The sequence below is a fragment of the Triturus cristatus genome, chromosome 1_1 (genome assembly GCF_964204655.1).
Source record: "Triturus cristatus chromosome 1_1, aTriCri1.1, whole genome shotgun sequence".
Taxonomy (NCBI): domain Eukaryota; kingdom Metazoa; phylum Chordata; class Amphibia; order Caudata; family Salamandridae; genus Triturus; species Triturus cristatus.
This window is the reverse complement of record NC_140579.1, coordinates 248,473,865-248,499,037: the sequence shown is the minus strand read 5'-3', so window position 1 is coordinate 248,499,037 and position 25,173 is coordinate 248,473,865. Positions and strand designations below refer to the sequence as shown.

The window sequence follows — 25,173 nt, the reverse complement described above, 5'->3', positions numbered from 1 at the left end:
CTGGCGTCGTGCATTCTAAGTACTTCTTCACACTAGGGTTTTGTGTGCTGGAGGATGGTGTGATGGTGCTGCTAGGGTATCTTGACAATGGATGTTTGTGAAGTGCTTATTTTGAGAAGTTGCTATGGCGCCCCTTGACCCCAGGGTCCGGTGTGCAGGGGGCTGGGTGAGGGAGCCTGGTCTGGTGGCTGCTGATGGGGGGCTGTCTTGATCTCACGGTCTAGAGTGCAGGAGACTGGGTGAGAGAGGCTGGTGTGATGCTTGCTGCTAGGGTCTCCTGACAATGGAAGATTGTTAAAGTGCAGATTTTTTTTTTGGGGGGGGGGGGTGCTATAGGCCCCTTGGCACTCGGTTTCCTGTGTGCAGGTGGGAGCTGCTGGGGGTCTCTTGACCCCAGGGTCCTGTGTACAGGTGGATGGGTGAGAGTAGCTGGTGTGGTGCCTGCTGCTAGGGGTCTCTTGACAAGGGATGTGTGTTAAGTGCTGATTCTATGGTGCTGCTAAGTGGTATCTTGACCCCAGGGTCCGGTGTGGAGGAGGCTGACAGTGAGAGACTGCTGTGCCCGCTGCAAGGCTCTCTTGACTGCGGACCTGCACCAGGTGCTAATAATTTTTGGGTTCTGCCAGTAGACGTGTGCGAAGTGCTCATTTGGGGACCCCAAACAGCAGAAGTGCGAGCAGCGCTGGTTTTAGGGGTGCCGCGCTGGGGGTCTCTTATCACTTACCAGGGTCTGCTGATACTGCAGCGCCCGTGGCTCCATCCCGTCCCCGGACATGTTGAGCTGTGCGCCCGGCTCGGTGCTCTCCTGGCCCGGTGTGATGCTGCCCGGGAGGGTCCTGGCTCTACCCCTGGCTCCCGGTGCTTCTCCCGGGTCTCGGGCACCTCTCTGTTACCGGTGCTGTCTGGCTCCCTCTGACCGAGCTCAGCCTGTCTCTCTCGCCGGCTCAGGCTCCCTCTCCGACGGCTGCAGCTCCTGTCCTGCCCAGGCCCAGCCTCTCGCTCCGGGAGCAGCGGTTCTCCTCCTTCCCCGGGCTCCCTGTCCCCACCTCCCGGCCGCTCTCTGCCCGGCTCCCTCTCTCCCGTTCTCGGATCCAACTCTCTGCTGCCTGTGGGACTCCGGGGCTGGGCAGCACCGCCCCGCGACCTCCCAGCTGTGCTGGGCACAGTCCTCCTGCCCCTCCCCAGGGTCCCGCCCCCATCCTCGGCCCACCTCCAGCACACCTCTGCTCCTTGTCCCAGATGTCAAGTTCCCCATGCCATGCGTGCCACTGCTGCAGATCAGAGCTTATAAATTCTCCCTACTTCCACGGACAGAGTAATTTCACAGTCATGCGCACATACACTCATCATACGCTGGTGGGGCCCATTACACCAACATACATTCCATTACTCTATCCACACTGAATATAAGAGAGATCTCCTAAATCAATCTGCATCTAATTTGAGGTCAATGCAACCAAATTGAATTGTCTCGAGTCATGATTTAAACAGTTTAAACACATCTGAGATCTCAATAAAATGACAAAGAAATAACCACCCGACACTGTAATTCAAACAGAAATTACTTTATCTAAATTAATTCATAAGGAAAGTTATTCAATTGCAAAATCATTATTCTCATATTTACCTATTCTAGCTAAATGTCGTATTCTAGTCAGGACAGGTCTCTCAGTAAAGAATCAAAGTCTCTCGAGTCGCCGTCCTCTCAGTCAGCATCGATCCTCTTGAGCATAAGTTCAGGAAGAAGTGGCCTTAGACCCTCTCTAGTCTAGTCATATTTATACCAAAACTTACATATTAAAAGTTTCAAACAAGCTCCAAAACGTCCGTTGAGAAGAGCGAGCAGGAAAGGATGTTAACTTGCAACATTTAGAAAAATCTTCACTCTCGGATATCTCAAAAATAAAAACACGGAAAAAAGGAAGTCACAACTAAATTTGCAACATCCATGGATGCTCTTCTCCGGAATTATATCATTTGCAATGAAGCCACCGCAAGTTTATCAAAAATGTTCATTTGTGACAAATGTTCTCCTCCAAGGATATCTGGCGACCATCCCAGAGTTGTCGTCTTTTCATAACTTTTAGCTCAGACAGAGGCCGAGGTCATGTTCAACCATATTCAGCGAGGCCTCTCTTCATATTTCAACTACTCAAATGCAGGCTGTAGATGTCGGCCATTTTCTCAACAGGCCAAAATGGATAACTTAATTAAAAAGAAACACAAAACAACGTTACTACATTGTATTGATTATACAGTGTTAATTCCCACTAATACCCTTATGTGTATGTATTTATCTAGCCATTTACGACATAAAGAAGCATTAAAGCATATTATTTTAAAACGCAAATACATAACAAATAGCACATTAGCTACACTTATTTAATTAATTTGCTCACCAACTTAGTTCACTTATTAATTAAGCCATGCAATTGCATTTCCACGTGTAATTCTTTCATTAGTAAGGTTGATTAATAAAAAACTTAACAAAACTTTAGTACTTAATAATTAAACATTAGTAATTTTATTTATGACATACGAAAATATAAACTGAAGTTTGAGTTTAAATAGAAAACCCTGCTCCAGCAATCCCCCCTTTGGTGATATATCATCACCACAAAAATCCAACCCAAAAAATGTAGTCCCCTTTTCTTAGGAGAAAATCAAATGTCTTTTTGCTTTTACATTAAACACATTAAACTCCAGTTTCTCTTTCATCATCTCTTTTTGTTTCTAAGTACATGCTCTCTCTAAATTCTTCTAATTCAATTTCTTGTGGGTCTCTTTTTAGACCTCTTTTGTCTCTTTTCAGTATTTTCTTTTACTATTTTCTTTTTATTCCTCCTATATTTACAGCATAAACACCCTAATCTAAGAATCAATAAAGCAACAATCACACATGTCAATGGAAATAATATCTTACCAAAAATGGTACTACCTATCTTAGCAATAAAATTCTTAACAGCAATCATCTTATTAGCCATTTTAGTCCAGATACTTTCAGCTTCCAGTGGTACTAATTCTTCATGCAAATCAGTAATATTTTTGATATAGACCTTTAGATCTTTGCTTTCATCAGGAATGTAAGTGCAACAATGTTGAACTTTCAGCATCCCACAGACTCCACCCTCTTTTGCCAATAGAATATCAAGGGCAAGTCGATTTTGCATAGACATGGCGCGTAAGGCAACCATCTCTGTATTTACCAATAAAAATCCTCCAGCGGTGCTTGTCGATAAGCGATCCACCACTGTTGACAGCTTCCGAATTCCATATGCATTTAATGAAATTCCCACTGCTGGAATCAAAGCTCCAAAAATATCTCCTACAATTTCTGACCAAGTTTCTCTTTTAAAGCGTGTTAGTAAATTAATTTGTTCTGCATCTTCTATTCTATCCATATGAAAAATCTTTGGAAAGACCAGACCAACATAACATGTGCCATACCAATGGTCAGGCAACTTGTAATAAGCCTTATTCCCACAAATATAATACACTCCCGGGAAAACTGGATCTTCTCCTCCTTTGAATCCCCATCCTGTTGCAATAAAGTATGTATCATGGCACTCACTAGTCCCAACAAAATAATTATCATATTGGGATTTCCTTCTGGTAATGCATAGTTTACCCTTCTGTGGTGCATCTAAAGCCAAAGTTGGACTGGCCCCATTCTTCAACTCCTTTCCCATCTCAATGTCCCACACTGTCTCACTCATTTTATATCCTCCTGCCTTTTCATGCATGCTCATTCTCCTTTTCTCTACCATGACTAGAAAAGCTTTTTCTTCTTCTTCTAAAAATGTAATCTAATATTAATTCTTCGGTTTCAATAAAAATCTCACCAAAAATGTTAGCTTCTTTAGCAGGATTCAGTTTTTTATTCATAGGCAATTGCCCAAAAATGTTATCCTTATTAGACATCTCATAATCTATTTTCCCTAACAAATAAAAAATACTACTTAACACACTACATGAAATCCCATACGTAGCTGGAAGATGATGATAAGTAACTCCCTCTGAAACGGATGCAGGTAACTGCATACAGACGTAGCAATCCCTTACTTCCATTGTCTTCACGTATTCGTACAACAATTTAGAAAATCATTGCTAGAAAAATCATTAATTGACCTATCTTTGTGTATGTATATATCACTAATCCTAGTTGGTACTACTTTCTGTGAACTCTTCCCTAGATTAGTCATATTCTCAGTATGTATTCCCAAAGTGTCTATTGTAACTCTAAAAGTAACTAATAAAGCAAGCACACTCCATAATAGCATCAATAGTCCTGTACAGCAGCAGCACATTCTGCACCATCTTTTCAAGAAAGTACATCTACTTTGATTATTTTCTGTGTTAGCCATCTTATTACTTTGGCAGTGTCTTTTGACTTAGCCTCTACTACTCCACTACTGAATCTCTAGAACACTAGATTATTACAATCTGTTAATTTTTAGATTTCTTCTTCTTCACTCTTCTCCGAGTAACTCCTTTAGTTCACTCAATTTGGATTTTCATCACTTTTCAGTTCTTCTTCAGCAACATCAAATTGTATCAAATCCTGAACATCTGTCTCTTCTCCAATGTCAGACAAGATAACTTTCAGGATTCCAACAGCTTTCTCCTCCTCAACCACTCTCCGTAAGGTCCCCTCTGGATTTCCTTGACCTTCTGTCTCTTCTTCTTCTTCAGACAGTGCCACATACGTCCATTCCTGTGACCTATACTTCTGGTTGGGTTTTCTGATTCTTTTGATCTCCTCTGGTTCCTTTGATTCCTTTCGTTCTTCTTCTTTTGCTTGATTTTGACTTGACACCTCGTTCACCTGTTCAGCTTTCGATGAATTTACTCGTGTCAATCGATATCTCAGCCTCTTTATCTTGTTAGGCCAAAGATCCCCTTTTACACTTCTTTTCTGTTTCACTTCTCTATTGTTTCTTTCTCCAATCCAAGCTCTCTTTCTCAGAACTCGACCCTCTGGTATCTCATTCTCACTCTCATCTGATTCTGTCTCATTTGCCTCTTGTTCATCAACAATTCTCTCCTTTTCCACAGTCTTCTTTTCCACCGATTGAGATTTCCCTACTACTGTCCCTCCTCGGGTCTCCGACACGCAATCTTCTTGCTGTCTACTTGTCCCTTCACCTAGCTTATCAGGAATGTTCCCTACACCTCCTCGGGGGTCTTCCGCAATCTGTCCCTCTCTATCTTCTTCTGACCCTACTTCTTCAGAAGTTAACTCAGGTGGATTCCTCTCAATCTCTTCATTTGACTCAGGTATAGTCTCTGTGGAATCGCTCTTTTCTTTTCCTTCTTTCTCTTTATTTTCTCCACTGCTCGTTAGAACTTCAGGCACTTTCCCAGAATCTGAGCTCTCTTCTGAGGTTCGCAATGTTCCTCTTGAAGCCTCTCTTGGTAAGAAAAAAGAATCACCTGACTCTCTTTCTGACTCTCTTTCCCCCCTTTCAGGATTCTTTTTTCTTCTCACTGTTTCAGTGTCTGCATCATCAATGGAATCTGACTCTTCAAAGTACTCTTTTCCAGTCCCATCCTTTGGATTTGGAACTCTCAGAGTATGACTTGCATGAATCCAGTTCTTCACTCCAGCACACTTCACAGCAGTCAGAATGACTTGTCTTGGCCTTCCCCACCTTGGAACCAAGCAATTTCTTCTTCTGTGCACTTTTATTCTCACCCAGTCCCCTGGGCTCAGATCATGGGCTTGCTTCTTTTCAAGTGTAGTGGCGTCTTCTCCAACCTGGTGAAACACAGAATGAACTGCGTCAGCCAGGCCTTTACAGTAATTCAAAATCATGTCATCAGTTATAGTCATCAGCTTGTTGACAGGCACGAATGCATGTCTCATTGCACGTCCCATTAATATTTCATGTGGACTCAACCCCGTAGTTCTGTCTGGAGTAGATCTAATAGTCATTAGCACTAGAGGCAAGACATCAGGCCATTTCATTCCAGTAGCTAAGCACATCTTGCCAATTCTGTTTTTGATTGTGCCATTCATCTGCTCAACAACGCCAGAAGCCTCTGGCCTGTATGCACAATGTAGCTTCTGCTGTATGCTCAATGCTTCACAAATTAAACTCATGAGCTCATTGTAGAAGTGTCCTCCTCTGTCTGACTCAATTGTCACTGGGAACCCGTACCTAGGAATCAACTCTCTTAACAGCAACTTGGCCACTGTTATCCCATCATTTCTCCTAGTCGGATATGCTTCCACCCACCTTGAGAACAAACAGACTACCACTAGAACATACCTCAATCTATTGACTTGGGGCATTTCAATGAAATCAATTTGCATTCTGGTAAAAGGACCTCCTTCTCTACCTATTGTTCCTAGGCTCACCACTGTTTTCTTTCCAGTATTGAATTGCTGACAAATCAAACATCTTTGACAGATGCTCTCTGCAATCAGCCTGAACTTTGCATTGTACCAGGTCTGCTTGAAGGACCTAATCATAGCATCCCTCCCCAGGTGTCCCTGACCATGATACATTCTTGCCATTGTTGACAACATAGAATTTGGCATGACTGGTCTTCCATCCCTATAGATCCAAACATGATCTTTCTCTCTTGGTTCACAACCTGCTTTGATCCAATCTCTCATTTCCTCATCTCCTCATCTCCTGCTTCATCCTGCAACTGCCTCACCTCATCCCATGTTTCCAGTACATTAGTAAACATCACAGAACAAAAAGACATTTCCTTCTCCTTTCCCCTGTTAATAGAATGATTGTTCTTTGCACAATACTGTGCTATGTCATTTGCAAACCGATTACCAAGAGTAACAAAATCTTTTCCCTGTCCATGAGCAGCACATTTTACAACCGCTAGTTCTTTAGGCAGCTGTATCGCCTCAAGCAATTTCCCAATCACTTCAGCATTCTTCATAGGAGTTCCACTCGAGGTCAGGAAACTTCTCTGTAGCCAAAGCTGGCCAAAATCGTGAACAACTCCAAATCCGTACTGACTATCAGTCATTACAGTCACTCTCACATTTCTTCCAATCTTGCAAGCTTTTGTCAGTGCCACCAATTCCGCTACTTGAGCAGATTTAACTCCTTTCAAAGGTGAAGCTTCCATAACTTCTGAAACTTTACACACCGCATATGCTGCACTCAGCACACCTTCTTCTGTTCTCAGACATGATCCATCCACAAACAACACATGATCGCTCTCAGGCAGTGGCAGATCTCTTATGTCTGGTCTCGGTTTTGTACAGTAATCAAGCACATCCAAGCAATCATGATCAACATCATCTCTCACACTCACATTTTCAGCATCTGGCAAAAGTGTCGCTGGATTTACATTCACACATCTCTCAAGAGTCACATTTGATGCTCCCAGAATGATTTTCTCATATTTAGTCAGCCGACTATGTGACATATATTGAGTTCTGCTTCTTGTCAAAAGAATTGCCACATCATGAGGTACGAACACCCTTACAGGATATCCCATTATTATACCCTTACTCTGTTCCAAGCTTCTGCATGTAGCAGCTACTGCTTTCAGGCAACCTGGTAAACCCACAGCTACTGGGTCAAGTGTAGATGAGAAGTACGCAATTGGCCTCCTCAGACGTCCATGTTTCTGGATTAACACTGAAAGTGCACATCCATTCCTCTCACTACAGTACAGCTCGAACTCCTTCTCATAGTCTGGCATTCCTAGAGCAGGAGCTTCACATAATCTGCTCTTTAATTCTTCGAATGCTGCCATTTGTTCTGCATTCAATTCCAATGGGTCTTTTACTTCGCTTTCAGTCAATTTAATCAGTGGCTTTGCTATCAGGGAAAAGTTACTTATCCACTGACGACAATAACCCACCATTCCCAGAAACATTCTTACTTCTCTCTGGGTCATTGGGGCTCTCATTCCTCTGATAATTTTGATCCTGTCAATGGTCACTTTTCTTAGACCTTTCTCAATATTGTGTCCAAGATAATGTACTTCTTTCTTGCAAAATTGCAATTTGGCTGGAGATACCTTTAATCCTCCATCTGCCAGATGATTCAGTAAAGCTATGGTATCTACTTCACAGGCTTCACGTGTCTTCGATGCCACCAGTAGGTCATCGATATACTGTACTAGTACTGAGCTTTGAGGCATAGTCAGACTCTCCAAAGACTTCTTCAGCAGCTGATTGAATATTGAAGGACTCTCTGTATACCCCTGTGGGATGCGGCACCATGCCAAAATACGCTGTCCAAACCGAAATGCAAAAATCGGTTGGCTGTCATGATGCAATGGAATTGAAAAGAAAGCATGACACAAATCAATTACCGTGTACCATTCAGCATCATGAGGAATCTGATACAAAATCACTGATGGATTTGGCACAATGGGACATCATGATACCACAATTTTGTTAACTTTTCTCAAATCTTGTACTATTCTGAACTTCCCATTAGGCTTCTTCAGCCCCATTATTGGTGAATTACATGGCCTACTCAGTAACTCTCTCAAAACACCTTGCTGAATCATTTTATCAATTATAGGTGTTATTCCTTCAATTATCTCCGGTGTCAATCTGTATTGTGGGATATTAGGATAAGAGATTCCCTCTTTCACTGTAATCTTTACTGGATCTACATTATTCATCAATCCCACATCCTCTCCAGTAAAATCCCAAACTGCTGCTTTCACTGTGTGTCTCAACTCTTGAGGCAAATCCTCTGGATTAAATACAGCATATGTTCCAACAATCTCATTTTCTCTATTATCTAGAGTCATCCTGTATAAGACATCCTCATCCGGTGTCTCAAAGGCTATTCCATCCGGAGTACAAAAAATTGTGCAATTCATTTTACACAAGAAGTCCCTACCTAACAAGTTCACTGGACTAGTGTCGCACACTACAAACCTGTGCATATCTGAAAATTTCCCTATCCTTACCCTTACTGGTTCAGTAAGACGAGTCTTAATCTGCGTATTAGACACACCAACCACTTGGATTGCTTCGTCCGAGAGAGGAAGATTTCTTATATCTGCTGACCTGACAGTCGATCTTGTCGCTCCTGTGTCTACTAAAAAAGTAACACTTTCCCCATTTATTTTCCCATCTACAAATGGTCCTGCCTGGGTTAATTCTAGCGTTGCTCCAAGTATGCACTCTTCCTCCTCTCTTCGGCACCGTCAGTAGTCCCCTTCAGACTCACGCCCCTCATTCTTTAACCAGTATTATTGTACTGGATTCGTACGTCTCGGTTTGTTTACCTGTTCATCATTGTAGAATCCCGAGTCTTGATTGTATTTCTGGGATCCTCTGTTCTGCGGCAAGGGCGGTTTTGGCTCTTGATTCTGCTGCTTGACAACCTTCTGCTGTTGCTGCTGATTATTACACCCCTCGTTCTGCACCTGTTGATTCAAAGATTGATTTTCATTATTCACTAATGGTGGATTCGTACACTCGGATCTCCAGTGCCCTAATTTTCCGCAGTTGTGGCATGGAAATTTTTTCTTCGCCTCTTCGATGTTCCCCTTTCCTTTTCCTGTACCATATCTGGGCCTATTTCCTGCATTATTTGCTTGTTCAACCAGCTGCGCTCCTTGTCTTTCTGCAACCTTCACCTGTGCCCACATTGCTTTTTCCTTCAGCTTTCTTTGCTTCGCCTCAATTTCATCACTGAAGTACTTTGCATGTCTCAAGATTTCATCAATTTTCTTACTCTGCCAATCAACTGTGTGCTCACGAATCATTTCACTGATTTCAGGTCTCAAGCCATATACAAATCTGTATACAAAATGACTCAAATCCTTATCACCCAGATGTTCATCTCCACTGAACTGTTTGAAAGCCAGTATCAACCTTTCATAAAAAGCATGAACTGATTCTTTTGCTTCCTGATGTGTTCGATCTATCTTAACCCAATCTGTCTCTTTAGGGGGTACCTTATTCTTCAGGAACACAATAACCTGCTCATATTTTCTCATAACCTCTGGGTCCTGTCTTTTGATCTCTTGGGTATTCTTTAGCAGGCCAATCTACAACTATTTTACACTCTGCCCACAAGTCTGCTGGAACAATTATATCAAACAGACTATTCAGGTCAATCCACAGCACTTTTGACAATTTCACAAACCTATCTACCTGCCTATACCACTCGACAGGCTTTTCTCTCAGTCGAGGGAAATCATTCGTAAATGACAAAATATCCTGTCTAGTCCATGGGACATGTACATATCCTCCTCCAGGAATCTCTCTCATAGGATAGGCATCCACTGTTTTTTCCTTTTCTCTCATAGGAAATGCTGAGTAAGTCCTGTCCACTGTATCTTCTCTTTTTTTGTACCATCTATCCTTCCACTTTTCCACATCACCCCATTTTCGCAATAAGGAAATCATTTCCTTAATCTGCCCTGTTCTGCCAACATCATTTAAATTCTCAATGTCTTTATCCGAAAAGTCCACTCTATAAGGCTTCTGTAAAGCTTTCACCTTATCCATGTCAATTCCCATTTCACTCGCTATTCCTTTTAACCTTTCATGTGTATTCTTAGCCCTCCATGTGATACTCTTGCACATGAATAACAACTCTCCATCATGATGATTTTTCAACATTTCTGTAGGAATTGTTCCTGCTATAAGCTCCTCCAGTTCTATGCGCAACCTGGCTACATCAATTGCCTGAGAATCTTTATCCTTCTTTTGAAGAACTTTCAACCAATCATTCAAATCCTCAGCCGTTATTTCTGTAGACCTTTTCCCTGTACTCACTTGCTCTGCCATCCTCTGTGGTTCCAAAATTGATCCTTCCATCATAACATTTCTCTCTGCACAACCAGTATTCAATCCTGAATTAGGCTGTACATCTGACTCTTCACCACATGTGTCATGTCTCAACTGTCTCAAATGATTTTCTCCCGTCCTCATTCCTGACTCTCCCGGAGAACCAACTAGTCCATTTCCTACATATGGAACTGTCAAACCATTTTCACCCATTCTTTGCTTTTCAAAAATAGGCATAACTGGACCAATTGTTACAGGCACTGTAACAGCTTCTAGATTCTTGGTCAATTCTCTAATTTTCTCTGTCAACTCAGATGTGGTTCTTGCTAATTCTCTTGTTTTTTCATCCCCGATTTGATTCTCTCTCTTTCTCTCTCTCTCTCCCTTTCCGTGAAAGAGCTACCTCTTTTCAGATCAGGGGTCACAACTTCTGTTTTAATGATTTTCAAAGTATCTCTCATTGGTGTAGCAACTGGTGTTCTCACTTCTGGTTCTGGTCTATATGGAGGTGGTCTCTTATAGATCATGTCATCCAAGACTTCATCCTCATATTCATTAGCCCCATACCTTCTCAATTCTGCATCCTGTACCTTTTCCGTACCTTTCCTCCCTTCCGTTTCTTCAACAGTTCTCATAGGATATAGTCCCTCTGACATACTAGCATCACACCATCTCCTCATCCGATCATGATGAGTTTCACGATCATATTTCCTCCCGAACATATACCTATAATTACCTCCACTCCTCTGCTTTTCCCGCTCATGCACCTCATCTTCCCATTCTACCAATGCCTCGAACTGTGTCGGCCTTGGTCTCGGCTCTAGACACATCATCTTCTCCCGTAAATTTCTCAACACGGCCAGATTAAATGAACCATGTTCCGGGAATGCTAAAACACCATCTTCTTTAGTGTACTTAGCCCAATTGTCTAACCAAATACAGGTATGATACCCATATTTCGCAACCATGAAGGATGCAGGGGTCCTTGTCGGAGGTAGTAACTCATCCTCTCTAGTTATTATGTCCTTATCCTTGTCAAACCATTTTTTAATTTTACTGAACAAGGATTTCTTTTTCTTTTCCTCGGTTTGGTAATACATTTTTGCGTCTACCACAACCCTCTAGTCTTTTCTACAACTGTACGATCTTTTGTCCAATAACAGCGCGACTCACACTAACGCACCAATCCCGGAGCGTCTACGTCACCCTGTGCTTCTTCCAATCCCTGCGCGGCTCACACCAACGCACCAATCACAGCGCTTTCGCTGTTCTAACCCACTGTCCAATCACAGCGCGGTCTTTCTGACGTCAGCAGTCGCTTCTACTCCTGTCTCTTGTCACTCGTCTACCCCTCCTTTACAAAACCTTCTCAGTAGACTCTGTTTCAAATTCTACAAATCTATTAGTTACAACATATAAACATCTCCATTGTCTGCTTCGCTAACCACAGAATAGTAAAGACCTTTCCCACAAGAATCCCGCTTCTCTCTAGAACAGCGCTTACCTCTGCTCCACTACGGAATTATTACTTTCGTTGACACAGTAGCACATCCCTCTACTCTGCCCTTCTAACATGCATTCATTAACTGTTTCCTCCCGGAATGCTCCTAAGAGTTTCACAATCAACTAAATGCTCATACATTCACGCACTTTCACACCAGAAAATGTAGCACATTTACACAGAATCCTGCCTTTCCCGAGAACAGCGAACAATCTGTCCTACTACAAAATTATAACATACGTTAACCAAGCAGCGCTTACCTCTGCCCAGTCCTTCAAACAAGCTCAGTGAATACCTATTACTTCTCCAGCGGTAAGCTTTAACGGCGAACCTTACGGATCCCTGGGACTTAAGACCAGAGTTTCACAGATAACCTTTGCTACCATACACACTTCTCTTATACCGAAAATATGTCTCTAGTAGTAACACACGACGATGTCACTGAATCGAACTCAGACAATGCGACGCGCAACTTCAATTGTCACACGCTTTTCCCTGCATTCGTACAGGGCCAACAATCCCGTCTTTCCCGAGAGCAGCACTCACTTCCCTCTGCCCTACTACAGAACCGTCACCGACTCCCTACGTCCCAGAAGCCGTACACACTACATATAACTCAATACGACGACTTCAACATTTAGTGTTAGTACATGTATCAACATCAATCAATAAATCAATGAATCCAAAGCCTATGTACAAGCAATCTATCAGATCAAGACAATAATCAAAACCATCATACTGCTACCAGGAAACTGCTGCAGATCAGAGCTTATAAATTCTCCCTACTTCCTCGGACAGAGTAATTTCACAGTCATGCGCACATACACTCATCATACGCTGGTGGGGCCCATTACACCAACATACATTCCATTACTCTATCCACACTGAATATAAGAGAGATCTCCTAAATCAATCTGCATCTAATTTGAGGTCAATGCAACCAAATTGAATTGTCTCGAGTCATGATTTAAACAGTTTAAACACATCTGAGATCTCAATAAAATGACAAAGAAATAACCACCCGACACTGTAATTCAAACAGAAATTACTTTATCTAAATTAATTCATAAGGAAAGTTATTCAATTGCAAAATCATTATTCTCATATTTACCTATTCTAGCTAAATGTCGTATTCTAGTCAGGACAGGTCTCTCAGTAAAGAATCAAAGTCTCTCGAGTCGCCGTCCTCTCAGTCAGCATCGATCCTCTTGAGCATAAGTTCAGGAAGAAGTGGCCTTAGACCCTCTCTAGTCTAGTCATATTTATACCAAAACTTACATATTAAAAGTTACAAACAAGCTCCAAAACGTCCGTTGAGCAGAGCGAGCAGGAAAGGATGTTAACTTGCAACATTTAGAAAAATCTTCACTCTCGGATATCTCAAAAATAAAAACACGGAAAAAAGGAAGTCGCAACTAAATTTGCAACATACATGGATGCTCTTCTCCGGAATTATATCATTTGCAATGAAGCCACCGCAAGTTTATCAAAAATGTTCATTTGTGACAAATGTTCTCCTCCAAGGATATCTGGCGACCATCCCAGAGTTGTCATCTTTTCATAACTTTTAGCTCAGACAGAGGCCGAGGTCATGTTCAACCATATTCAGCGAGGCCTCTCTTCATATTTCAACTACTCAAATGCAGGCTGTAGATGTCGGCCATTTTCTCAACAGGCCAAAATGGATAACTTAATTAAAAAGAAACACAAAACAACGTTACTACATTGTATTGATTATACAGTGTTAATTCCCACTAATACCCTTATGTGTATGTATTTATCTAGCCATTTACGACATAAAGAAGCATTAAAGCATATTATTTTAAAACGCAAATACATAACAAATAGCACATTAGCTACACTTATTTAATTAATTTGCTCACCAACTTAGTTCACTTATTAATTAAGCCATGCAATTGCATTTCCACGTGTAATTCTTTCATTAGTAAGGTTGATTAATAAAAAACTTAACAAAACTTTAGTACTTAATAATTAAACATTAGTAATTTTATTTATGACATACGAAAATATAAACTGAAGTTTGAGTTTAAATAGAAAACCCTGCTCCAGCACCACCACAGCTGGCCTGTCCTTTAAGCAACCGGGACGAGGCATTCTGGGACTTGTCCTTTCGCCTTTGACATAGTGCACATAGCAGCACGCAATCCCAGCATTCATCGTGCTTAGTGCCAATATCGGCCACACTCACCAGCCCTCCCGCAGCAACATACTGGTAGCATAAATAAGCAGACAAGACAACTTTTTGGTAGAGAAAATTGCTGCAGGTTTATTAGCATACCAAATAATGCCAACATGGTGGGTTATCTTACAGGCGATCCAAAGGCAAGCCGCCCCTCGCGGCCTACCACCTGATGGACCAACTTGCATCGTGGTCTTAGCCAATCAGTGCTTAGCGGTTGTGGTGAGGGGATAGCCCCTCCCACTTCCGGTGAAACATTGGTCCACCATATAACTCACGACCCCCCCTACGAGGGGCGGAGCGTCCAAGCGACCCCAGGTTGTACAGGTTTCCAACCGCCCGTAGGACAGATGGGGCGCCGTCGCACCCCAGGGTCCACCGCACAGACTTTCTGGGGATATTCGGCCTCAGCACCCTTTGTGCTCCTGAAGAGGGTACCCTTGAGTACCTTTCCGCCTCTGGATCGCCATGTAACTCCGCCACAGCCCTGGGTGTGGCGACCGTCGCAGCCAGGGCCCCCCACCAAGGCTGGAGCTCCTACTTACATCCCGCTATTTCCAGGGCCTCCCCTAGGTCCAGGAGGAACAAGTCCATGCCTATCCTGGAGAGATGTATCCCATCGTCCTCGAAACACCCTGTGGATTTAGCATGAAGCAAACCATGTCTTATGAATCCAAACCCCATTTGTTCGGTGAATTTATGCATCGCGCTATTGACTCTCCTGCGTGCAGCCTGCATTGCTTCCCCTGATCGGGCTCCCTGCCACAGGAGCCGGCGAGTGATCTCGGACCACCATGGTTCACATGTCCCTAACTGGTTGCTTAAATTGCAAATTGTGGCCTTCATGTTTTGAAGCAGTGTTCTTTTGCCCAATAGTAGCGGCCTTATCTTTTGCTATTTATAGGGCCTTATCCAGCAAGAACAGGTCCATGCTTATACTGGACAGATGTACCCCATCGTCCTCAAAGCACCCTGTGAATTTGGCATGTAGCCCCAATGTCTAATGAAGCCAAATCCCCTCTGCTCAGTGAATTTACACATAGCGCAGATTAATCTCTTGTGCGCAGGCTCCATCGCCTCCCCCAACTGAGCTCCATGCCACAGGAGCCGGGGGGTGAATGCAGACCACTAAAGTTCACCTGTCCTCAACTGGATGCTAATTTGCACCTTGTGGTCTTATTCTAGGGTGCATTACTTCGCCACATTGACCAGACGATTTCATAGTTCTTTTCGATTGATCTCTGGGGAACATAGTAATGGTAGCAAGATATGGATAAGCGCACAACATAAAATTGTAACAGTTTGTAAGGTTGTGGCGTGCTGCTGGGGTATCACTCTCTGATCCAGAGTGTCGAAGCAAATAACCAAATAAGCGTATCCTGAAGATAGGAGACGTCCCCCTGCGCACAGCTCAAAGCCCCTAGGAACAGGGGTTGGTGAGGTTTCAACACTCAGTGTTCATAAGTTTAGAAAGAATGAGATACAGCAAACTTTGATTGGATGTTTCAGTCGATATTTAGTGAATCATATCAGTGAATAATCATCCATTTGAATCCAAATGTTCATCATTACAGAGATTGGCCCAATGCATTTCGGTCCCGAACGGACCTTCGTCAGGGGACCTATCTATAAAGTATGATAAAACGCAAGAGTCAGGAAGTAAACTGACGAGAATATAGCTGTCATTACATTAATAAGTTGAAGGTGATGAGGTGTTCAAATGTGTGGCTTAATGGTATTAATCAAACATGCACGGTGAGAAATAACAAAGCGTCTGTGGATCAAAACTGTGAGGTCCGGTTAGTCCGTAGATATAACGGTGTGAAAACTAAACCGAATGTAACGACGTGATCGGGTGAAATCATAAGTCGTAATAGGTGAAGGAGTGACTCTATGGAATATAATCGTGATCGTGAGTTTGTTAATGGTGGTCGGTACAGACAAGATTCTAAACAAAATCGTGTGCAAACGGGCTGTGCCGGTTCGAGTGTACTGGATGAAAGCTGTGGTGCTCGAGCACAAAATATACCAGTGCGCTGCTGCGTTAAGAATAACGTGGTTTAGAAATAAAATATAACGGCTGAAATGAAATTCGCAAATATAAACGCGATACAATTGATTACAAATTGGGAGAGGTCTACACATGGGCCGAAGTATACGCAAGACGCAGACAGAATCGACCATCTCACAACATTGATACAGATACTTCTTCATCTGGAAGCGAAACCAGAACCAGACCATCTAATCAACCACCCATGCGACCGCCTTCGTCAATAATTCACCCGGATGCACCAACTCCCGGCACTTCGGCTTCTTTTTTAGAAGACACCGGGGACAAAGACGACCCAGGAGGAGCCAAAGAAAAAGACAAGGAACCACTGGAACCGAAGACCATTCCGGTTACCAGCAAACGTCAGAGAGGGGGCAGGAGACCCTAGATGACAACAACCTGGTTATCAACATTTCCTCTTACTCATTGAACTCCATGGAACTTAAAACCCTACAAAAAGGTACATCCTTTGTACCCACCTGCCATACCAACACCTTGGAATTGGAAATCAGTTTTTTCAAACTGATGCGCAACCTACGACTTCAAAATTTCTTTGAAAATGTCACTCAAATTGATGAACCTCAGAAAAGTGATTTCTTAAAAGGTCTCAAATCACCCAGTACCTACATGGCTCCCGTTAGCAATAAAAGCTTGGACACCTTTGAGACATTGGTGAAAAAGGACTTACAATCGCTACCTTTCACTAAGAAATCTAAACATCGAAACCTTTCGGTCAAAGAGCACAACATCCTCCTAAAACTAGCCAACAACCCCAATATAACATGTCAGAACGCCGACAAGGGAGGAGCACTAGTTATCATGGATACGGAGTTCTATACACAACAAGCACTAAATCACATATCTGACACTAACACATATATGAAGTTAACTCACAACCCCACAGAACAATTCACATCTATTCTCCAAGAAATTCTACTGAAAGCTCTCAATGATGGCGTGATTCCAGAGAAGGCATACAAATTTTTGTTGAAAAGCCATCCCCGGTCACCCTCCTTATACATGCTACCAAAGATACATAAAAACATCGAAAAACCTCCTTTTCGACCTATCGTTTCCACCAGAGGTAGTTTACACGAACCCATCTGCAAACTGTTGGATAGATACCTACAACCTTTTGTATTAAACATGAGTAGCTATGTCAGAGACACCACAGACTTCATCAACAAAATTAATACCATCACCTTGGATGACAACAACGAATACTGGCTATGCACTGTCGATGTGACATCTCTGTACACTTCCATTCCACACGATGTAGGCATCTCCGCCATCGAACACACGCTTGTACATTCAAACTTGGATCCTCAACTACAATTGTTTCTTTTAGAACTACTATACTACACCCTTTATCATAGCTACTTCAAATGGCAAGACCAATGGTATTTACAGCTCACTGGTACATCGATGGGCAATTGTGCCGCACCGGCATATGCCAATATCTTCATGGAAAAATTTGAAACTGAAAATATACTGAATAACAACACATGGCAAAATCATGTCATCATTTTTCTCAGATACATTGACGATATCTTCTTCATTTGGAAAGGAGCACACTCTGAACTCATGTCAGCACTCAACACCTTGAACACCATCAACGAAAGAATTCAATTCACCTTCGAAATGCAAGAGTATTCTGCCACATTTCTTGACGTTAAAATCAGTCGTATTCATAACAAGCTAGAAACTACTATACACCGCAAAAAAACTGACCTTAACAACCTGTTACACTTCAACAGCTTTCATCAATCAGCACTCAAAAACCACCTACCATATTCATAACTACTACGTGTAAAACGGATTGTCTCACAGCCCGACACTTGCACCCAAGAAATGGAAAAGATGCTCAACAAGTTTTCCCAAAGAGGATATCCACAACAAGTTTTAACACAAGCCACACAACGTTGTTCCACAATCTCCAGAAATCAACTCTTAACCAAATCGGTCAAACCCATCAGCCAACGAGCAGTTGTGGTATCAAAATTTTCTACCATGAGTAATCATTACAAAAGATTAATTCTAAGGCATTGGCCAATACTGGCCATAGAACCGGATTTCAGAGGGCTATTCAAAGACAAACCCATTTTTGCATTCAGAAGAGGTAAAAATCTCAAAGAAATCCTCACTCAACCCATCGACATATCCTCATCTACGACATACAAAGGAATCAGACCCTGCTACAATTGTAGCAACTGCAACAACGTGATTACCGGTCCCTTCATCAACCATCCTATGAAGGGTCACAAAATCAACCTCAAAGTTAATGCTACATGCAACACCATGAACGTTATCTACTTTCTCAAATGTCCCTGCGGATTTGTGTATGTTGGCAAAACTGAAAGAAAAGTGAAGACTAGGATTCTAGAACATAAGAGCAACATCCGTACCAACAACACAAAATCCACCATAGCCGCACACTATACTGAATTCCATCACAACATCAGTCAACTTAAATTCATGGTACTTGAAACTGTGGAACCCAAAGAAGGAAGAGACATCCACAATCTGCTTTTCCGTAGGGAAAATCATTGGATCAAACTGTTGAACTCAATGAAGCCGAACGGACTCAATGACCGCATGGAATTCTTGTGTTACCTGTGATCTCTTCACCTCAGCTTCTTATGTTATTCCATTGTTTTAGGCTCTGTTATTCCAGTCTTAACTGTTTTCATCCTATTTTTACTGTTCACTCATCTACCCATCCTTTTTTATCTCTCTTCACTGTTCTACTTCTATTTTTCTCTCATCGTTTTTATTCAACTACATTTATCATCACCTCAAGCACACTGTTCTTGTTACTCTTCCCTGTTATTTCCGTCATCTCAATATGGCGCCCGCACCGATCCGTCTAGAGTAGTCCTCTTTCTTTGTTTATTTGGCACGTTACTAAAATCACCTCGGAAGCGCGTTTCTGCGTTCGCGTTAATGTTAACCACGAGATAGCCGGAGCACCATGGAAGCGCACTGCGTTTCGTAAGTTTTTCTTCACCTCCTTATTTCAGCCGTTATATTTTTTTTCTAAACCACGTTATTCTTAACGCAGCAGCGCACTGGTATATTTTGTGCTCGAGCACCACAGCTTTCATCCAGTACACTCGAACCGGCACAGCCCGTTTGCACACGATTTTGTTTAGAATCTTGTATGTACCGACCACCATTAACAAACTCACGATCACGATTATATTCCATAGAGTCACTCCTTCACCTATTACGACTTATGATTTCACCCGATCACGTCGTTACATTCGGTTTAGTTTTCACACCGCTATATCTACGGACTAACCGGACCTCACAGTTTTGATCCACAGACGCTTTGTTATTTCTCACCGTGCATGTTTGATTAATACCATTAAGCCACACATTTGAACACCTCATCACCTTCAACTTATTAATGTAATGACAGCTATATTCTCGTCAGTTTACTTCCTGACTCTTGCGTTTTATCATACTTTATAGATAGGTCCCCTGACGAAGGTCCGTTCGGGACCGAAATGCATTGGGCCAATCTCTGTAATGATTAACATTTGGATTCAAATGGATGATTATTCACTGATATGATTCACTAAATATCGACTGAAACATCCAATCAAAGTTTGCTGTATCTCATTCTTTCTAAACTTATGAACACTGAGTGTTGAAACCTCACCAACCCCTGTTCCTAGGGGCTTTGAGCTGTGCGCAGGGGGACGTCTCCTATCTTCAGGATACGCTTATTTGAACATAGTAATGGTGTCACAACAGGTTAGAGGGAATAAGTGTATGGTGCCTGTTATTAGACACTGCACCCTTTTGTGAAGTGACAACTTACGCAGCCTACCCTGCTTGCTGAACCTTCGACTGTTCACAGATGCCCGGTCCCTGCTATGCACCTGTGACCCTTGATACTTAAACCAGCAATGGTGTCGAACTACCAGATTCTGTGTCGCATGTTTCGCTGTAGTCCCTTTGGTGGATCCGCTGGAACCCTTCTGTATCCCTGCAAATGCTGTGTCACGCACTACGGCCCTTTAATGCCTTTGCCCGTTCCTCAAAGACCCTGACAGCCTGATGCCCCCTGCAGCTTTGGTGAAGGGTTTTGGGCCCAGCACACCCAGTCTGTGCTTCTAACATTTATCTTCCTAGAGGCGCCAGTTAGTGTGAGTGGCTATCCCTGTCCTGGCAAGGCATGTCAATGGCCATTCCCCCCTTTTGGTGACTATCCTGCCATGGGGTATGCGACATAAGCACGGGTGTCCTTGTGTATCTGCCGTGTAAGAGGGTGAACAACATGAACGAATACTTGCCCCTTCTTGAGCAGTGTGAACGCCAAAACAATCATTCTTCAATCATTGTAGCCAAATTATGCTCTGACCCCATGTTCCTCTCAGCTTATTGCACCGCAACCCACTAGTTAGCTGGCAGCTTCCGCAAATGCCTGGCTCCCTGGCTATAGAGCGGGTCTTATTGTCTGTCCTGGATGGTCTCGAGGATCCATCTCTTGGTGCATGCTTGCAACCCTTAGCATTATCACATAAGTTGGACAAGCCCACTGCCTGGCCGCAAGCATAGCTCACGTTGCCAACGTTGGCGTTATGCCGTCTATGGTGTTTAGCTTCCCTTTACTCCAGGGGAGAGGAGCCCTGACTGGCGGTGTGTGTACTGAAGGAGATGTGTCCTGGAAGTACCATTGATATGAGTTCAAATGTCACTACTTCGCATTACTAGGTGCGTTTAATAAAACTAATAACTGGTCCAACCCATCACTCTGGCATTCCTCGCTTACTTTAGGCATGTTGGATTGATGGAATTCCGTGAGATGTGTAAGCTATCTCCCTTGGCATACCATCCCTTTAACATAGGTTTTCCTCTTTAGGCATGTCACAAATTGTCTCCATCATGCGTTTAAGGCCAGTTTGAGTTCTGCTTAGGCAACATCCCTTCTAACACACCGTGTTGAGTAACTACTCATGTTTATCTCTTGTACAAGTCGTCCCTATTTGCCTGGCACTCGTTGGACCCAAGGAAGCTTTTAACAAGCACCCTATACAAATGTATATACATGTTGCGCAACTAGGGGAACTATTACTTCCTCACTACGTACTTCCCGGCATGTGACTACTGCAAAAGGTATCTCTGCTTTAGTACCTGAATAGCCAGTAAATTAATACTGTCTAGGTAAAAGCTTATCAGTGCACCTAGCCAAGGGCCCTCCACTGTGTGTCAACCCCTGTTGTTGAGTTTTCGACTGTTGATTTTACCTCCCCACATCCGGACCCTTCAAGTAAAACCCGCCAATCAGTCGCCTACATGGCTATTAACGTGCCAACATGTATCCAATGAGGTTAAACCAGTTAGACGCTTTATTGTATCAGCCTGACCCGAGTGGGGTCAGACTGGAGGAGGTATGTGTGTCTAATGCAGGGCCAAAATCTGTGCAAATTGATACTGCATCACCATAGTGCCAACGGGCCCGAGTATAAGAAACTGGCGATGCTGTGATACCACTTATGTAAATGTCTCTGCCTGGGCCAGAATGTAGGCGGTATACGTGTGGCTTGTGCAGGCCCAACTAATCTGCAGGGCTAACCAGCTTGCTAAGGCAATGTGCTGAATATTGCCTGGTATTTAGCTGCTATGTCATTGCCTCTCTATATTTACTACAACAGGAGCACTACACCTACAACAAGCCCATCTGTTGGCTTAGTCAATGCTTCTTAGTTGCATAAGATAAACAAGTCACAATTATAGCTTTCTTGCCTAGCCAACCGAGAGCTAGCCGCCCCATCCATGGCTGCCAAGGTTTCAACTGCTATGTGTGACATTTCCATCATTTCAGTGCACTATGAGTGCCATTTAAAAGACTATGAATGACACTTACCTGCTAGCAATCAAACAATGAAGATGAGGGAGACATACTGATATCAGTAATTACACCCATTTGACCAACAAGAAACTCTAGGAAGACCAGGGTTTAAGGCTGCTTTTGAGAGATATTCCCAAGCTTGGTGTGTGCATGTGTGAGACAGTAACATATATACGATACTTTGGGAGTCAAAGTGCCTGGTGTGGTATGAGACTGACGTAGCTCATATGGAGCAGAGTATCACAAATATACACAGTCAGTCTGAACAGCCTGGCGCAGTAAGTACAGGAGATGGGCGCATCTAAACTACAATCCTTGCGCGATGTACACACCTTGCGCTGAGGGGGAAACCGGCTCGTGACGGCTTCGCCTCATACTGAGCACACCACTCACTGACCCATGGTGCCATCATCAAGCTGCACCCCAAAGGCCCCCCCAAGCAGCAGCTGCACCTAGAGAGAGCACTGCCCTCCCCTACCCGGGGACGGGAGGCCCAAACCTGCCCCTCTCGAGCACAGGACACCAACCAGGCGAACAGCCCCAATATGGCTTTGGTGTAGTAGTATACTGAAAATGCAACGATTCTGGACAGGTGGTGCATGTGCTTGCGAAGAACACAGTCCCTTATCAAATTGGCGCCAACCAAGTACAAGTCTCTTTTTATTCTTCTCAACCTGTGAGAGCAAAACTAACACCAACGGTCGCACTACCGACCCACAGCGCTGATTACCGAGCCCAGTATGCCTCCCTGCAAAGCTTCACCATGCGCCGCTTGGGCCATGTGTTCCACCGTCACAACATCACTAAAAGGCTTCTTTTAGATCAAAACAGAACCTCCTATATGCTAGTTGGTAGAGTCACCTATTACTTTCATTACTATGAGTGAGCTGCTGCTGTGTTACCGAATTGCAAACATGTCACCATCCCCGAATATTGTGTGGAAACACATTGAGAAATTGAAGGGTATGACCGTGCACTGTCAGTAACTCTTCCCAAAGTGGGCATGAAAGAGCTGGACTGTATAAAGTTCAAAGCTGTTCCAAACAGGGGCCCCCAAATAAGTTTCTACCAAGGGCAACTGATAATACTCCCGCATGTGCTGTTGTGCACTAGTATGCACTCCTGACCTCAACCTTCCCAAATGTAGTGTTAAAATGCGCCAGAGCCCCCCAAGCATCCTGAAGATGGCTGTGAATTGCCAACAGAGGAGGTATTAATCAATGTGCACCCAGGCAACACCAGTCACCTCTGCATCGCCAGCCGACCCTCAGCATTTGCTGCACTACGATAACTTAACATCATACCTAACTCAACAAACAAGCACGCAGCTTTGATAAAATACTGCAACACTGATGCCAATGGGTCAAATCTGAGCATTATAAAATTGCCGATAACCAACCACATGGACGTGCCCTGGTGCAAGGCCAGGCCCCTGACCACTGCCTGTTGCCGATTGTGTACAGCGTTTCGGCTTTCTTTTGCTTTATTTGTTGCGGTCTCCTTTCAGAGGTTAGGATCCCTAATGCATGCTGCTCACAGGATCTGTGGGGCCAATCACTTACTTAAGCCCACCAAAATCTGTCGGACTGTGGAAAATAGAAGAAATTGTGAGCGTCAGTCACAGGCTACAAGCTTAGGCCCAAGTACTTGAATACCAAATGTGGTGACAGCAAAGTCAGAGAGACTTCAAGTACACAAACAACCACGCAAACAGTGCCACCCCGTGGCAACAGTCATAGGCGCAGGTGCACGTTGCCAATTGCTAGAAACCATCGGCCCAACTTAAGCGCTGCGAAAAAACGGCGACGCAAACATGGATCTTTGTCTATCCTTGCTACAATGCGAATTCAAGAGGGGACATTAATCACTGCTAGGCCCATGCCACCCAAATAGATTATGAGGGAAGGTCAATTGACTGAGTCAGCAACAGGGACGGCCACTGCCGAATTCCACTGCGATCTCTGATCCTAAAACGCTGGATATTCAGGGGCAGGCGCGCATCCCAGGCCGCGCTTACCCGGGAGTAAAGGGCAGACCCAGAGGCACAAGGGCCTCGGGCGCCCGCTAGGCCGCACATGCAGCAGGGGTTTACCGGAGCTGTGCGATGAAAGATATAACTTGTGGTTCGCCCCGAGTCATCGAACGAAGCTGATGCCCGAGACCCGAACCCGGTCCCTCAGCTCCTGAGGACCCACTATGGTGACTCTGTGTAAAGGTATTGTTTCATTGTTTATTCACGTCGTTTACTTTGGTATTTCCTTCATGTTTATTCCTGTGACATGCTATGTATTCCACACTCGTGCAGACGCTGCTCGTGAGTGTATCTTCAAACATGTTTATGTTTGAGGGTGCATCTCTCGTGCTGCGTCTGCTCGGTAAAGGCTCGACAGTTAGTTAAGGCATTCAACAGTTGTACCTTGTCGAGAGCAGCAGTACTCCCGTGTTTTGCTGGGATTGTAATAAACTTCTTCTGGATTGAAGTCTACTCACCGCTACCTTCTTTCTGCTTGATTTGGATACGATCCATCGTTACACTCTGGCCATGGGGCCAAATCCGCTACAGGACGGAAGTGACAAGTTTCTGACACCTCGCGTGGGCCGCGGAAGAGCCTGGTAAGCTTCCCCCCGGGACATTAATTTTCCCCCTTTGTTTCCGGGACCAGGGACCCAGACAAAGCTTGCCCCAAGCTAGAGGAGGGGGCGGGAAGCGCTGCCGGACACTGGACAATGCACAAGGTGTCGGAATAACGCTGGACAGGAGCAAAAAAGTTCTTGCGTTCAGTGTGGGGCTCGAGCCCACGACCATAACAGTCTCAGG

The 25,173-nt window shown here is 43.7% G+C and overlaps 1 long non-coding RNA gene across 1 annotated transcript; it reads right to left on the bottom strand.

The window, feature by feature from the left end:
• Window positions 1-1,823: 1,823 nt before the first annotated feature.
• On the bottom strand, window positions 1,824-25,173 carry LOC146870086 (uncharacterized). Its single transcript, XR_014958961.1, has 4 exons — window positions 24,846-25,173; window positions 13,357-13,934; window positions 9,232-9,372; window positions 1,824-2,205 (listed from the first exon to the last, which is right to left on the bottom strand). It is a non-coding gene; the product is annotated as an uncharacterized LOC146870086 (long non-coding RNA).